The following is a 16,103-nucleotide window of genomic DNA, read 5'->3' on the forward strand; positions in this document are numbered from 1 at the left end:
TCAATGACCTTGTTGACATTAAGCAAAGGCCGAATGAGCCTTTAAAGGACTATGTTCAGAGGTTCATCCAAGAGGCTACCTGATCGAAAATAGTCAGCGATGATGGAAAAATGATGGCCATCATAGCTAGAATCCAAGTAAAGGGTCCCCTATGAACTAACTTAAGGAGGAAAATCATCTACTCAACAAGGGAGTTCTTAGATCAAGCAGACAAGTTTATCAAACTAGAGAAGGCCATTAGAAGAGCATATCAAGCTAATCAGGTAGGCACAAGTGCTATTTCTCCACTTAAGAATAATGGAGCTCCAAACCAGAATTAGAACCAAACAATAGTTGGTAGTGGTAATGGAAATAAAAATAATCAAAGAGGTGGAAAACAAAACAACTATTCGAACAACGACAATAACAACAACAACAAAAGGGGCAAAACCAATGATAAGCCACGAGAGTACAATCTTCATTTTACCACCTACTCTACGCTCTTGGGGTCACGAGCAGACGTCTTTCAAGCTATATGAGATGAGGTACCTTATAGGAAGCCTAATCCCATAAGGAAAGATATAAATAAGAGAGGCACGAACAAGTTTTGTCATTTCCATAACGAATATGGACATGACACCAACAAGTGTAACCAGCTGAAGGATGAAATTGAATTTCTCATCCGCAAAAACCATCAGGCCATGAGAAGATATGTTTGACGCCTTATTGATTAAAACCAAGTTGTTGTGCCTAATATGCATGCATCAGTTGAACCATTACATCTAGCTCCAGTAGTAGGTCGACTGGACATGATATACGGAGGACCACACCTGGTAGGTGAAAATAGAAAAGCCTTAGAACGCTATGCCTGGAAACTTTTCCATGAACCAGCAAATGAAGTGCTGGCAGTCGAGGAGCATACTTTCGAAACCCCTCGCTATGAATGTAATCCAATAACATTTATAGTTGTAACGTCCTGCTAATCCAGGACCATTACACGGTGTGTTTAAAATTGTGCTCACTTCGTTAAGCGAGTCATTTGGACTAAAACATGTAATTAGGGTTCATAAAAATTCGGTATCAGAATCCTTTGGTCAGACGAATACTATTTTTCATTAAAAGATTTGGCATATGCACGGGATCCCAAAAAAAAGGTTCATAACTGATACAAAGGAAATGATCAAGGTACATGATAGCAGTCCTAAATGGGAAAACAACTAACCCTAGATGCAACGACCCAAAATTTCCATTAGGGCTTAGTGCTTTGATTAGCGTGTCGGGAGGGCATAATTGGTTTATATGTGTGTTTAATTGGTTAAATGCATGACTATGTGGCATACATGATTAATATGATTATGTGAGTACATTAGATGGATGTTTATGAGTATTAGATATGCACGGGAGCCTGGGGGTATTTTGGGAATTTAGAGAATATTTTGGGATTTATCGAGTAACGAATAAGTATTTGGTAATTAATTGGACACGACAAGATTAATTGGTAAACGTTAGGAACACTTGAGGAATTAGCAAGAATCGGGAAAATACTATTTTACCCTTAGAACAAATTGAAGGACTAAGTAATTCAAGGGGGGGGGGTAGTTTGGTCTTTTTGAGCTAAGAGATTTACTTAGGGGTAAGTCTAGACTCAGCCAAAAACCACCCAAGAATTCTGAACTCTCAGCTCTCTTTATCCCTCTTACACGTACTCTCTCTTCATCTCTCTCTCATTGTGCCTTGAAGCTAGAAGAAGATAAAACTCAGGACGTGGGACTGGGAATTCAGCTGTGGAAACCCAGGGAATCAAGCTAGGATCATCCAAAGATATTGCTGAGGAATTAGGCTGTAATTTGAGGTAAGAATTCAAGTTAGTTTCTCTAATTCTATTGAAACTATGTTAAAGGATTGAGTTTGCATGAATTTTAGTTTGTTAGTTGGTTTTGGGTATGAAATGGTGAAAGAAAAAGGTTATAGGTTTGTTGAGATGGCTGAGATATAAGAATGGAAATTCTAGGCTTGAATTTGAGTTTGGCTGTTAGTTTGGGATGGAAATTTAAGGTTAGGCTCGTGGAGAAACGCTGAGAAAAGTTTGTTTTTCTGGGTTAAGGGGCTTGGGTCGCGGCCCTGTTCTTCAGGCGATGCGACTCGCATGAGTTTTGGAGGCTAGGAGCCTCTATTCACCATGCGTGTCGTGACTCGGAGGGGTGCAAGTCGCAGCCCATGTCTTCCATCAGGGAAGGCGCTATAGCGCTACCTCCAGACAAAAACTCCCCTGAATCGACCTTCTTCATCTCCTTCGATTCCAACCTGATTCCCAAGCTTCCAAATCCCATTCTTGATGCCAAATGAACCCAAAAACCATCCTAACACACCCCAAACATCACAAGCATAGGAACCCTAGCCAAAACTCCCAACAAAACCAAGTATTCACCCTAGAAATCTCAGCTGCAAAACAAAACCAAAATAGGGTAAACCAGAGAATTCTATGGTTAGAAACTTACCCAAAGCTCAGCTTATGATGCTCTTCAATGGAGGAACACACTCCCAAACTCCCAAGGCCTGCTTCCCAAGCTTGAATCCTCAAGAATGATTCAAAAATTACAAAGAAAACTGAAGGAGAAGATGGTACGGGAAGGCTCTCCAAATTGCTCTGTTTTTTTCTACCTTCTTTCAGCCAACAATGGTTTTATCTATCCTAGGGGTGAAATGACCATTTTACCCCTAGGTCAATTTAAGATTTCTAAAGGCTCCCAAGGGCATATTTGGTATTTTCCTCCTATCTCGCTAATCATAATTAATGCTCTCTAATTCCCGCTATTCTCGATAATATCAAACACCAATAATTTATATCCTGTTACCCTTTAATTCCCGGTAACGCTCTAATCATTAAAATCACCCCAAGACTCAATCCGAGCCCCGCACTTAAACCTGCTGTGACTAGACCGCTAATCAATAATCCAAGATCGTCTCATGCCGAATAGCTTGAACAAAACCACATTATAATGTGGTCTCAACATATATCACCGACATGCATACAAATATACAATTATACCCTTAACGGGCCGAAGTACCATCACACCCCTGTAATTAAAATGTGGACTCACATGCATGCATTTAACATCATATTATAATATAATTCACATATACATGCATAATATCATTTAATGGCATATTTAAACAGGTATGGCTCTCCCGGCCTACTAATCCCGCCATAAAACTATATCGGAGAATTCAGGGCATTACAACTATCCCCTCCTTACAGAAATTTCGTCCTCGAAATTTACCTGAACAGATTGGGATGCTGACTCCGCATATCTGACTCCAGCTCTCATGTCGCTTCCTCGACCTTGCTGTTCCTCCACACTACCTTAACCAAAGGTATCGTCTTATTCCTGAGGACCTTATCTTTTCTATCAAGTATCTGGACAGGCTGTTCATTATAGGAGAGATCTGCCTCAAGCTCCAGATCTTCATAGCTCAGAATATGATTAACATCAGGCACATACCTCCGAAGAGCTGAAACATGAAATACATTATGCACGGCCGATAAAGCTGGAGGCAAAGCCAACCTGTAAGCCACCTGACCAATCCTCTCCAGGATCTCAAATGGACCTACATATCTGGGGCTCAGCTTGCCCTTTTTCCCAAACCTTCTCACCCCTTTCCATGGTGAGACTCTAAGGAAGACATAGTCTCCTACCTGGAACTCCACGTTTCTACGTTTGGGATCCACATAGCTCTTCTGTCTACTCTGAGAGGTAAGCATCCGAGCTCTAATCTTCTCAATGGACTCATTGGTCCTCTGAACTGCCTCAGGACCTAAGTATCTCCTTTCACCTGCCTCATCCCAATGAATGGGAGATCTGCATTTCCTACCATACAGCATCTCATAAGGTGCAACTCCAATGGTAGACTGATAATTGTTATTATAGGGGAACTCTATCAAAGGCAGATACTTACACCAAGATCCACCAAAATCCAGTACACATGCTCTCAGCATGTCCTCTAATATCTGGATCGTCCTTTCAGACTGCCCATCTATCTGAGGATGATAAGCGGTACTGAACTTCAATTGTGTCCCCATGGCCTTATGCAAACTTCCCCAAAACTTGGAAGTAAAAGTAGGGTCTCGATCTGACACGATCGACCTAGGCGCACCATGGAGGCGCATGATCTCTCTCACATAGAGATCTGCATACTGGTCAACTATATAAGTATTCCTCACTAGAAAAAAGTGAGCTGACTTGGTGTAGCGATTCACTATCTCCCAAATAGAATCATGCTGACCAACAGTCCTGGGTAAGCCCACCACAAAATCCATTGTGATGTCTTCCCACTTCCACTCTGGGATATCCAGAGGCTGCAATAAACCTGCCGGCCTCTGATGCTTAGCCTTGACCTGTTGACATGTCAAGCACTTGGCCACATACTCAACTACATCTCTCTTCATCCTTGGCCACCAATACAATGATCTCACATCCTGATACATTTTTGTGGTGCCTGGATGCAAAGAGTAAGGTGTAGTGTGAGATTCATCCAGAATCTCTCGCCTCAATGCAATGTCCAACGGAACACAAATCATCCCCTTGTATCTCAACAAGCCCATCTCAGACACTGTATAATCTCTGGATGCTCCAGCTAGAACATCCTCTCTGATCTTGATCTGTTGTGGATCACTCAACTGACCCTCCTTGATTCTCTCTAACAGCGTAGAATGTAGCGTAATATTAGCCAACTGGCCCACCAGCAACTCTATACCAGCTCTGGTCATATCATCAGCTAACTCCCTGGCTATCAGCCTCATACCATAAATCTGTCCCGGACCCTTCCGGCTTAAAGCATCAGCTACCACGTTGGCTTTTCCTGGAAGATACAGGATCTCACAGTCATAATCTTTTACTAACTCCAACCAACGCCTTTGTCTCATATTTAAATCTTTCTGAGTGAAGAAGTACTTCAGGCTTTTGTGGTCTGTATAAATCTCACACTTCCTTCCATAGAGATAGTGCCTCCATATCTTCAAAGCAAAAACAATAGCCGCCAACTCTAAATCATGAGTAGGATATCTCTTTTCATACTCCATCAACTGACGAGAAGCATAAGCAATTACTTTCTCTTATTGCATCAAAACACAGCCCAAACCCTGATGAGAAGCATCACAATAAATCACAAACTTTTCCTGATCTGTTGGAAGACTAAGAATCAGAGCTGAAATTAATCTCTGCTTTAGTTCCTGGAAGCTGTTCTCACACTTATCTGACCACACAAATTTCTGGCTCTTGCGTGTCAGTTCCGTCAATACACTAGCTATCTTTGAGAACACTTCCACGAAACGCCTATAATAACCTGCTAATCCAAGGAAACTTCTAACTTGAGAAGCATTCTTTGGCCTTGGCCAATCTCTGACCGCTTCGATCTTTGCTGGATCTACCTTAATCCCCTCCTTACTGACAATGTGCCCAAGAAAGGATACCTGAGACAACCAGAACTCACATTTCTTGAACTTAGCAAACAGTCTATGTTCCCTCAGTCTCTGTAGAACCAACCTCAGATGCTGCTCATGTTTTGACTCAGTCTGAGAATACACCAGAATATCATCGATAAAGACGATCACAAACTGGTCTAAATTATCCTTGAACACTCTGTTCATCAAATCCATGAAAGCAACAGGGGCATTAGTCAATCCAAAAGACATAACTAGAAACTCATAATGCCCATACCTGGTACGAAAATCAGTCTTAGGTATATCTCCCTCCTTGACCCTCAACTGATGATAACCATAACGAAGGTCGATCTTAGAGAATACCTTCTTGCCTTGCAACTGATCGAACAAATCATCTATCCTTGGCAAAGGATACTTATTCTTAATTGTGAACTTATTCAGTTCTCTATAATTAATACACATTCTCAGAGAACCATCCTTCTTTTTCACAAACAGAACTGGCGCACCCCAAGGTGAGAATCTAGGTCTGATAAAACCTAAATCCAACAGTTCTTGCAATTGTACTTTTAATTCTTTCAACTCAGCTGGGGCCATTATGTAAGGCACTCTAGACACTGGCTCCGTCCCTGGTGCTAGTTCTATCACGAACTCAATTTCTCTGTGCGGTGGCAACCCTGACAAATCTTCTGGAAAAACATCCAGAAACTCACATACAAGACTAGTATCTTCTGGTCTCACTGGCACGACCTGAGTGGTATCAACCACACTGGCTAAGAATCCAATGCAAACTCCTTGTAATAAATCCTTAGCCCTCAATACAGAAATCATAGGAATGCAAGGTCCATGCACAACACCAACAAATACAAAAGGATCCTCACCTTCAGGCTCAAAGATGACCATCTTCCTTTTGCAATCAATGGTTGCCCCATACTTTGCCAACCAGTCCATACCCAGTATCATATCGAAGTCAGTCATAACCAACTCTATTAAATCCACTGATAACTCTCTGCCCTCTACTGTCACTGGCAAAGATCTGACCCATCTCCTGGATACCACTAACTCTCCAGTGGGTAACAAAGTACCAAACCCCACAGCATAAAAATCATAGGGTCTACACAATCTATCAATAACACTACTAGCAACAAAAGAATGTGTAGCACCAGAATCAATCAATACTTTATAAGGGGTTCCAGCACTAAGAAGCTGACCTGTAACAACTGAGGGAGAAGCCTTAGCTTCTGCTTGAGTCAATGCGAACACTCGAGCTAGGGCCGAGCAGTCCGCCTTTCTGGGTTCTTCCTTTCTTGCCTTAGGGAAATCCTTTTTAAGATGACCTACTGCTCCACAAGAGAAGCAGGACCTTGCCCTACACTCTCCCAAGTGATGCCTCTTGCATCTAGGGCACTCAAGATAAGACTTCCAGGCTTCACTACCACCTGGACGACCCATAGAAATACCACGGGGCCGCCTATTAGGACCTGGAACTGGGAAGGTATCAGGAACCTTCCTCTTCTGATCACTGGGCCTACACCCCTACCAGAACCTACAAATGGAGGACCTGTCCTCCTGAAATCCTTTCTGGCTGCACTGTCATGACAGATCTTGTTCTCTGCACTCTTAGCTGTGAGTGCCTTCTCAACCAACTGTGCATAGGTAGTAACCCCTGCCACAGTGGTGATACGTACATCACGGGCTAATCTGGGCTGTAGCCCCTGTAAGAATCTCTCTGTCCTGGTCCCATCAGTGGGCACAACTCCTTGGCAAACTTTGCCAAACGATCGAATTTCAAGGCATACTCAGTAACTGATAAGTTCCCCTGAAGTAGCCCAATGAACTCCTCATCCTTCGCCGCCCTAATAGACATTATAATATTTTTCATTGAATAGAGTTTGAAACTCTTCCCAACTTAGGGCATTTACATTCTTGGTCTAGGTAATCACTTCCCACCAAATCCGGGCATCCTCCCGAAACATATAAGTGGCATAGGCCACCCTCTCATTGCCAGATACCCTCATAAAGTCAAGGATAGTGGTAATCATGCTCATCCATTATTCAGCCTTGGCAGGATCTGCACTGCCCTCAAATACAAGAGGTTGTGCTTCCTGAACCTTTCATAAAGAAGTTCCCATTTATTTCCAACCTCAGGCAGCTGCCCAGCTACTGACACTGACATAGGAGGTGCCTTTGACACACTGGCCACTGCAGGCATTTGCTGTTGCTTTAGGAGACGAAGCTCTTCTCCCTGTTTTAATATAGTAGCCTGCAGATCACTGACTATCTGCTGCCAGTTTATAGGAGCTGGCTGTGGAATCTGTGACTGGTCATTTTCCTGAACCTGGCTATTATTATTATTCTGGCCCTGATCACTCTGGCCAGCTGAAGTATCTGTCTGCCCTGGATTCATAATTCTATCACTAATACCTTGCTGAAATAATGATCAATACGGCCAGTTAGGTAGTAATAACTAAACCTCTTGCCGCCTTACGGTCCAAGAACAAGCAGACAATTATCACATTCCACAGTCATACAAATATATTCAGGCAGATACATGTCTATAGCATTTAGCACTCAGCATGTATCACATAATAGTTCATAATCAATCATACTTATAAGTATGTTCCAGCAATTTCAGTACTAATAAGCACACGGTTGCTGAGGATATAATATTTCAAGGCACCGGTTTAACATGGTGTCTCATGCATACAGGTAAAGCATATATACCACATTTAAGCAATTATACATATAATTACATAAATAGTTACCAAACCATGAGAGGAGCTTGACTTCAGTGATGTGTGTACATGCCCAGCCAGTCTACAGGAACCCTAACCTTGGCATTGCTCTGATACCAAGTTGTAACGCCCTAGTTACCCCAGAACAGTTACGGTGATCGGTGAACCGAAAATTTGACCCGCTACCTGAGCCTTTTGGTTAAAAACGTGCTCTAAATGTGATTAACAGGTTAAGGTGGAAAAATCAATAAAAATGAAGGATAGTTTATATTATAAATTGCTCTGCAGAGCTAATCAAAACATTTACAAGTTGTTCTCAGTACAAAATGGTCATTACTGTTTCAAATTTACAATCCCGCTGACCTAAGCGGCAAAAATAGGGTAAGCCCCCTAGTTCCTCTGAGAACTCCTTGGCTGTGGTGGTCAAGCGGCCGCATATGTACACATCACCACCTAAGATCTCCACTCAAGGTTGGGTGAGCTTTTCTTTCCCTTTACCTGCACCACATAGCACCCATGAGCCAAGGCCCAACAAGAAAACACAATATAGCATGATATAATATCAACAATGATCATAATAATCATTCAGGACTTTCAATCCAAAACAGATAGGTGACAGTTGCAAAAGACACAAAAGTGGGAATAACTCCCTTCAGCCTTGTGACGATAGGGTCACCGGGCTTAATAGGTAAGTAAGCCTTTCATCAGCTTTAACAGGATAGGTGCATGGTGACTGGTCACCAACATAACCTTCCTCATGACCATAGAGTCATAACCCTGGAACAACGTTCCCTAGCCATGTGATAAGCAGTCACCTGGGCCTTATGCCCTGGCTCTCAGTAACTAGTCTTAGACTAGCCAAGCATTTATAAGTTCATCGACCTTAGAGTCGGTCCAGTGTTAATGCCTTAGTGCCATTCAACCCTGATATCGATTAGATCTAATCTTCATTCGGCCCTGCGTTCAGGATGCTTATGCCGTTTCTGACTCTTAGGTCAGTGTTCCTGACTAGTTAGTGCCATATACAAGTAATCAACATTCACTAGCATTTAATATGCAATCCATGTCCATATTCATCAACCAACATGCCTCAATAACAATCACGCATGTCATATATACGTAGGGTGCAGTTTTCTTACCTCAGGTTCGAGCGAGAAGTATAATAAGGACGACCCCTGAGAACGATCGATCTTTTAGTTCCTTAGCGGTTACTTAATCACAACCAATTATAACCTCCATTAATGAGAATCAACATGAATAGGGTCTTAACCTAAGCACCACCCTCGAGACCTCAAAACATGCCCACACGGTGAGTAGATTCGATCCCGGGCCTTAAGGATTGAAACCCCAAGTCAAAAATCCTTAAAAACACTCAAAACGGGACTTTGAAGGAACAGGGTAGTGCTACAGCGCTGAACCCCTAGTGCCCCAGCGCTATTCTCAGAACCCCCAACATGCCCAAAAGCCTCCTGAGGAGCACTGTAGCGCCCTAGGGTGGGCGCTATAGCGCTACCTCCAGACAAAAACTCCTCTTAACCGACCTTCTTCATCTCCTTCGATTCCAACCTGATTCCTAAGCTTCCAAATCCCATTCTTGATGCCAAATGAACCCAAAAACCATCCTAACCCACCCCAAACATCACAAGCATAGGAACCTTAGCCAAAACTCCCAACAAAACCAAGTATTCACCCTAGAAATCTCAGCTGCAAAACAAAACCAAAACAGGGCAAACTAGAGAATTCTATGGTTAGAAACTTACCCAAAGCTCAGCTTATGATGATCTTCAATGGAGGAACACACTCCCAAACTCCCAAGGCCTGCTTCCCAAGCTTGAATCCTCAAGAATGATTCAAAAATTACAAAGAAAACTGAAGGAGAAGATGGTACGGGAAGGCTCTCCAAATTGCTCTGTTTTTTTCTACCTTCTTTCAACCAATAATGGTTTTATCTATCCTAGGGGTGAAATGACCATTTTACCCCTAGGTCAATTTAAGATTTCTAAAGGCTCCCAAGGGCATATTTGGTATTTTCCTCCTATCTCGTTAATCATAATTAATGCTCTCCAATTCCCGCTATTCTCGATAATCTCAAGCACCAATAATTTATATCCCGTTACCCTTTAATTCCCAGTAACGCTCTAATCATTAAAATCACCCCGAGACTCAATTCGAGCCCTGCACTTAAACCTGCTGTGACTAGACCGCTAATCAATAATCCAAGATCGTCTCATGCCGAATAGCTCGAACAAACCCACATTATAATGTGGTCTCAACATATATCACTGACATGCATACAAATATACAATTATACCCTCAATGGGCCAAAGTACCATCACACCCCTGTAATTAAAATGTGGACTCACATGCATGCATTTAACATCATATTATAATATAATTCACATATACATGCATAATATCATTTAATGGCATATTTAAACAGGTATGGCCCTCCCGACCTACTAATCCCGCCATTAAACTACATTGGAGAATTCAGGGCATTACACCTAGGAAATGTGGGGATGGTTTTTGGGTTCATTTGGCACTTAATTTGAGGTTTGGAAGCATTTGAATCAAGTAGGAAATGGAGGAGTCAAAGGGAGAAGATTCAGGGGAAAATCAGGCTGGGTGTAGCGCTATAACGCCCACAAGAGGGCGCTACAACACTACCCAGGGTTGGCTTTGGGTTGTTTTTGGTTATGAGTAGAGCGCTGGGGTGCTACTCTATTCCTTCAAAATCCCGTTTTGAGTGTTTTTAAGGGTTTTTGGCTCGGGGTTTCAATCCTTAAGGCTCGGGATCGAATCTACTCACCGTGTGGGTACATTTCGAGGTCCCGAGAGTGGGGTTTAGGTCAAGATCCTAGTATTGTTGATTTTCAATAATGGATGTTATAATTGGTTATGATTAGGTAACCGCTAAGGAATCAAAAGGTTGATCGTTCTCAGGGGTCGTTCTTGTTCTATTTCTCGCTCGAACCAGAGGTAAGAAAACTGCACCCTGTGTATATGACATGCGTGGTTGTTGTTGAGGCATGTTGGTTATTAAATCTGGACATTGATTGCATATTAAATTCTTAGCAAATCTCGCTTACTTGTGTATGGCACTGACTATTCAGAATCGACATTGGTCTCGTATTACTGACCTGGAACGACATAAGCGTCACGAGCGCAGAGCCGATAAAAGATTAGATCTAATCGATATTAGCGTTGAATGACTCTAGGAGCATTAATGCTGGACCGACCCTAAGGTCGATAAATATTATAAGCGCTTGACTAGTCTAAGGCTAGTTACTCAGAGCCAGGGCTTAAGGCCTAGGTTACTGTTTTGTCACGTGGCTAGGGAGCGGAATCCCATGGTTGTGACTCTATGGTCATGCGGTAGGCTATTTGTAAAGCCTGGGTGACCCCATCGTCACATAGCAGATGGGAACGGAACCCACCTTAGTGACTTTTACAACTGTCACTCCTCTATTTTGGACTGAAAGTCCTTAATGATTATTACGATCATTGTTGATATTATATTCATGCAATATTGTGTTTTATTCCTGGGCTTTGGCTCATGGGTGCTATGTGGTGTAGGTAAAGGGAAAGAAAAGCTCACCCAGCCTTGAGTGGAGAGCTTAGGTGGTGATGTGTACATATGCGGCCGCTTGACCACCACGGCCAAGGAATTGTCAGTGGAACTAGGGGGTTTACCCTATTTTTGCTGCTTAGGTCGGCGGGTTGTAAATTTTAAACTGTAATGACCATTTTGAGTTGTAAGTAACTTGAAAATGTTTTGATGGGCCCATGAATAGTTTTATGTTTTAAATAAAATATATCCTTTCCTTTTGATTGGTTTTCCACCTTACCCTATTAATAACACCTAGAAGCATGTTTTTAACCAAAGAACTCGTGTAGCGAGTTAAATTCACAGTTCAACGTTCACCGTAACAATCTTGGGGTAACCAGGGCGTTACAACTTGGTATCAGACTGTGCCAAGGTTAGGTTTCCTGTAGACTGGCTGGGCATGTACACTCACCACTGAAGACAAGCTCGACTCATGGTTTGGTAACTATTTATGTAGTTATATGTATAACTGCTTAAATATAGTATAAATGCTTTACTTGTTTACATGAGACACCATGTTAAACCTATGCCCTGAATATTACATCTTCAGCAACCGTGTGCTAAATAGTACTGAAATTGCTAGAACATACTTATTAGTATTGTTGATTGTGAATTATTATGTGATACATGCTAAGTCCTAAATGCCATAATCATGTATCTATTTGTATATTTGTATGACTGTGGAATATGATAATTTTCTGCTTGTTCTTGGACCGTAAGGCGGCAAGAGGTTTAGTTATCACTACCTGACTGGCTGTATTGACTTTTGTTTCAGCAAGGTATAAGTTGATAAGAATAAATCCAGGACAGACAGATACATCAGCTGGCCAGAGTGATCAAGGCCAGAATAATAATAATCAGGGTCAAGAGAATGACCAGGGACAGATTCCACAGCCAGCTCCTGCAAACTGGCAGCAGTTGTTCAATGACCGGCAGGCTACAGTATTGAGGCAGGGAGAAGAACTCTGCCTCCTAAGACAACAACAGGCTCCTGTAGTAGCCAGTGTATCTGAGGCACCTCCTGTATCGGTGCCAGCAGCTGAGCAGCTACTTGAGGTTGGCAATAAATTGGAGCCTCTCTATGAAAGGTTCAGAAAGCAGCAACCTCTAGTTTTCGAAGGCAATGTAGATCCTACTAAAGCTGAATAGTGGATGAGCATGATTACCACCATCCTGGACTTCATGAAGGTGACTGGTAATGAGAGGGTGGCTTGTGCCACTTATATGTTTCGGGAGGATGGCCGAATTTGGTGGGAAGTTATATCCCAGACCAGAAACGTCAATGCCCTGAGTTGGGAAGAGTTTTAGACTCTGTTCAACGAGAAGTATTACAATGATGCCATCAGGGCAGAAAAAGCTGAGGAATTGATTAGATTGCTTTAAGGAAGTTTGTTAGTGACTGAGTATGCCCTAAAGTTTGATCGATTGGCAAAGTTTGCCATGGAGTTGGTGCCCACTGATGGGACCAGAAGGGAGAGGTTTCTCCAGGGGCTACAACCCAGATTAGCCCGTGATGTTCGTATTACCACTGTGGCTAGGGTTACTACCTATGCACAGGTGGTCGAGAAGGCACTCACAGCTGAGAGTGCAGAGAACATGATCTGGTGAGATAGTGCAGCTAGAAAGGAGTTCAGGAGGACAGGTCCTCCATTTGTGGGTTTTGCTAGGGGTGGAGGCCACAGTGATCAGAAGATGAAGGTTCCTGACACCTTCCCAGTTCCAGGTCCTGATAGGCGGCCCCGTGGTATTTCAATGGGTCGTCCAGGTGATAATGAAGCCTGGAAGTCTTACCCTGAATGCCCTAGGTGTAAGAGGTGTCATTTGGGAGAGTGTAGGGCAAGGGCCTGCTTCTCATGTGGAGTAGTGGGTCATCTTAAGAAGGACAACCCTAAGGAAAGAAAAGAAGAACCCAAGAAAGAAGACAACTCGGCCCCAGCTCGACATAAGCAGAAGCTGAGGCTTCTCCCTCAGTAGTCATAGGTCAGCTTCTTAGTGTTGGAACCCCTTATAATGTTTTGATTGATTCTGGTGCTACACATTCTTTTGTTGCTAGTAGAATTATTGATAGACTGTGTAGACCCTGTGATTTTTATGCTATGGGGTTTGGAACTTTGTTACCCATTGGGGAATTAGTGGTATCCAGGAGATGGGTCAGATCTTTGCCAATGACAGTGGAGGGCAGAGAGTTGTCAGTGGATTTGATAGAGTTGGTTATGACTGACTTCGACATGATATTGGGTATGGATTGGTTGGTAAAGTATGGGGAAACCATTGATTGCAGGAGGAATATGGTCACCTTTGAGCCTGAAGGTGAGGATCCTTTTGTGTTTGTTGGTACTGTGCATGGACCTCGTATACCTATGATTTCTGTTTTGAGGGCTAAAGATCTATTGCAAGGAGGTTGCATTGGATTCTTAGCCAGTGTGGTTGACACCACTCAGGTTGTGCTAGTGAGACCAGAAGAGACCAGATTAGTTTGTGAATTCTTGGATGTATTTCCAGAAGATTTTCCAGGGTTGCCACCACATAGAGAAGTAGAGTTCGTGATAGAACTGGCACCAGGGACGGAGCCAGTGTCTAGAGCACCTTACAGAATGGCCCCAACTGAGTTGAAAAAATTAAAAGTACAGTTGCAAGAGTTGTTAGATTTGGGTTTTATCAGACCTAGTTTCTCACCTTGGGGTGCGCCAGTTATGTTTGTAAAGAAGAAGAATGGTTATCTGAGGATGTGCATTGATTACAGAGAACTGAATAAGTTAACAATCAAGAACAAGTATCCTTTGCCAAGGATAGATGATCTATTTGATCATTTGCAAGGTAAGACGGTATTCTCAAAGATCGACCTTCGTTCTGGTTATCATCAGTTGAGGGTCAAGGAGGGAGACATACCGAAGACTACTTTTTGTACCAGGTATGGGCATTACGAGTTCTTAGTCATGTCTTTTGGATTGAATAATGCCCCTACTGCTTTTATGGATCTGATGAATAGAGTGTTCAAGGATTATCTGGACCAGTTTGTGATTGTCTTCATCGATGACATCTTGGTTTATTCTCAGACTGAGTCAGAACATAAGCAGCATCTGAGGTTGGTTTTACAGTGACTGAGGGAACACAGATTGTTTGCAAAGTTCAAGAAATGTGAGTTCTGGTTATCTCAGGTATCCTTTCTTGGGCACATTGTCAGTAAGGAGGGGATTAAGGTAGATCCAGCGAAGATCGAGGCAGTCAGAGATTGGCCAAGGCCAAAGAATGCTTCTGAGGTTAGAAGTTTCCTTGGATTGGCAAGTTATTATAGGCGTTTCATGGAAGGGTTCTCAAAGATTGCTACTTCATTGACTGAGCTGACACGCAAGAATCAGAAGTTTGTGTGGTCAGAAAAATGTGAGAACAGCTTCCAGGAACTGAAGCAGAGATTGATTACAACTCCGATTCTGAGTCTTCCAATAGATCAGGAGAAGTTTGTGATTTACTACGATGCTTCACATCAAGGTTTGGGTTGTGTTCTGATGCAGTCAGAGAAAGTAATTGCTTATGCCTCTCATCAGTTGAAGGAGTATGAAAAGAGATATCCCACTCATGATTTGGAGTTGGCGGCTGTGGTCTTTGCTTTAAAGATATGGAGGCATTATCTTTATGGGGAGAAGTGTGAGATCTATACAGACCACAAGAGCTTGAAATACTTCTTCACGCAGAAAGATTTAAATATGAGACAAAGGCGTTGGCTGGAGTTAGTAAAAGATTATGACTATAAGATTTTGTATCATCCAGGAAAGGCCAATGTGGTAGCTGATGCTTTAAGCCGGAAAGGTCCGGGGAAAATTTATGGTGCGAGGCTGATAGCCAGAGAGTTAGCAGATGATATGATCAGAGCTAGTATAGAGTTGCTGGTGGGCCAGTTGGCCAATATTACGCTGCATTCTACACTGTTGGAGAGAATCAAGGAGGGTCAGTTGAGTGATCCACAACTGATCAAGATCAGAGAGGATGTTTTGGCTGGAGCATCCAAAGATTATACAGTTTCTGATTTGGGCTTGTTGAGATACAAGGGTCAAATATGTGTTCCGTTAGACACTGCTATGAGGCGAGAGATTCTAGATGAATCTCATACTACACCTTACTCTTTGCATCCAGGCACCACGAACATGTATCAGGATGTGAGATCATTGTATTGATGGCCGGGGATGAAGAGGGATGTAGTGGAATATGTGGCTAAGTGCTTGACATGTCACTGGGTCAAGGCTGAGCATCAGAGGCTGGCAGGGTTATTGCAGCCTCTGGATATCCTAGAGTGGAAATGGGAGGATATCAAGATGGATTTCGTGGTGGGCTTACCCAAGATTGTTGG

Source organism: Humulus lupulus, chromosome 5 (genome assembly GCF_963169125.1).
Source record: "Humulus lupulus chromosome 5, drHumLupu1.1, whole genome shotgun sequence".
Taxonomy (NCBI): domain Eukaryota; kingdom Viridiplantae; phylum Streptophyta; class Magnoliopsida; order Rosales; family Cannabaceae; genus Humulus; species Humulus lupulus.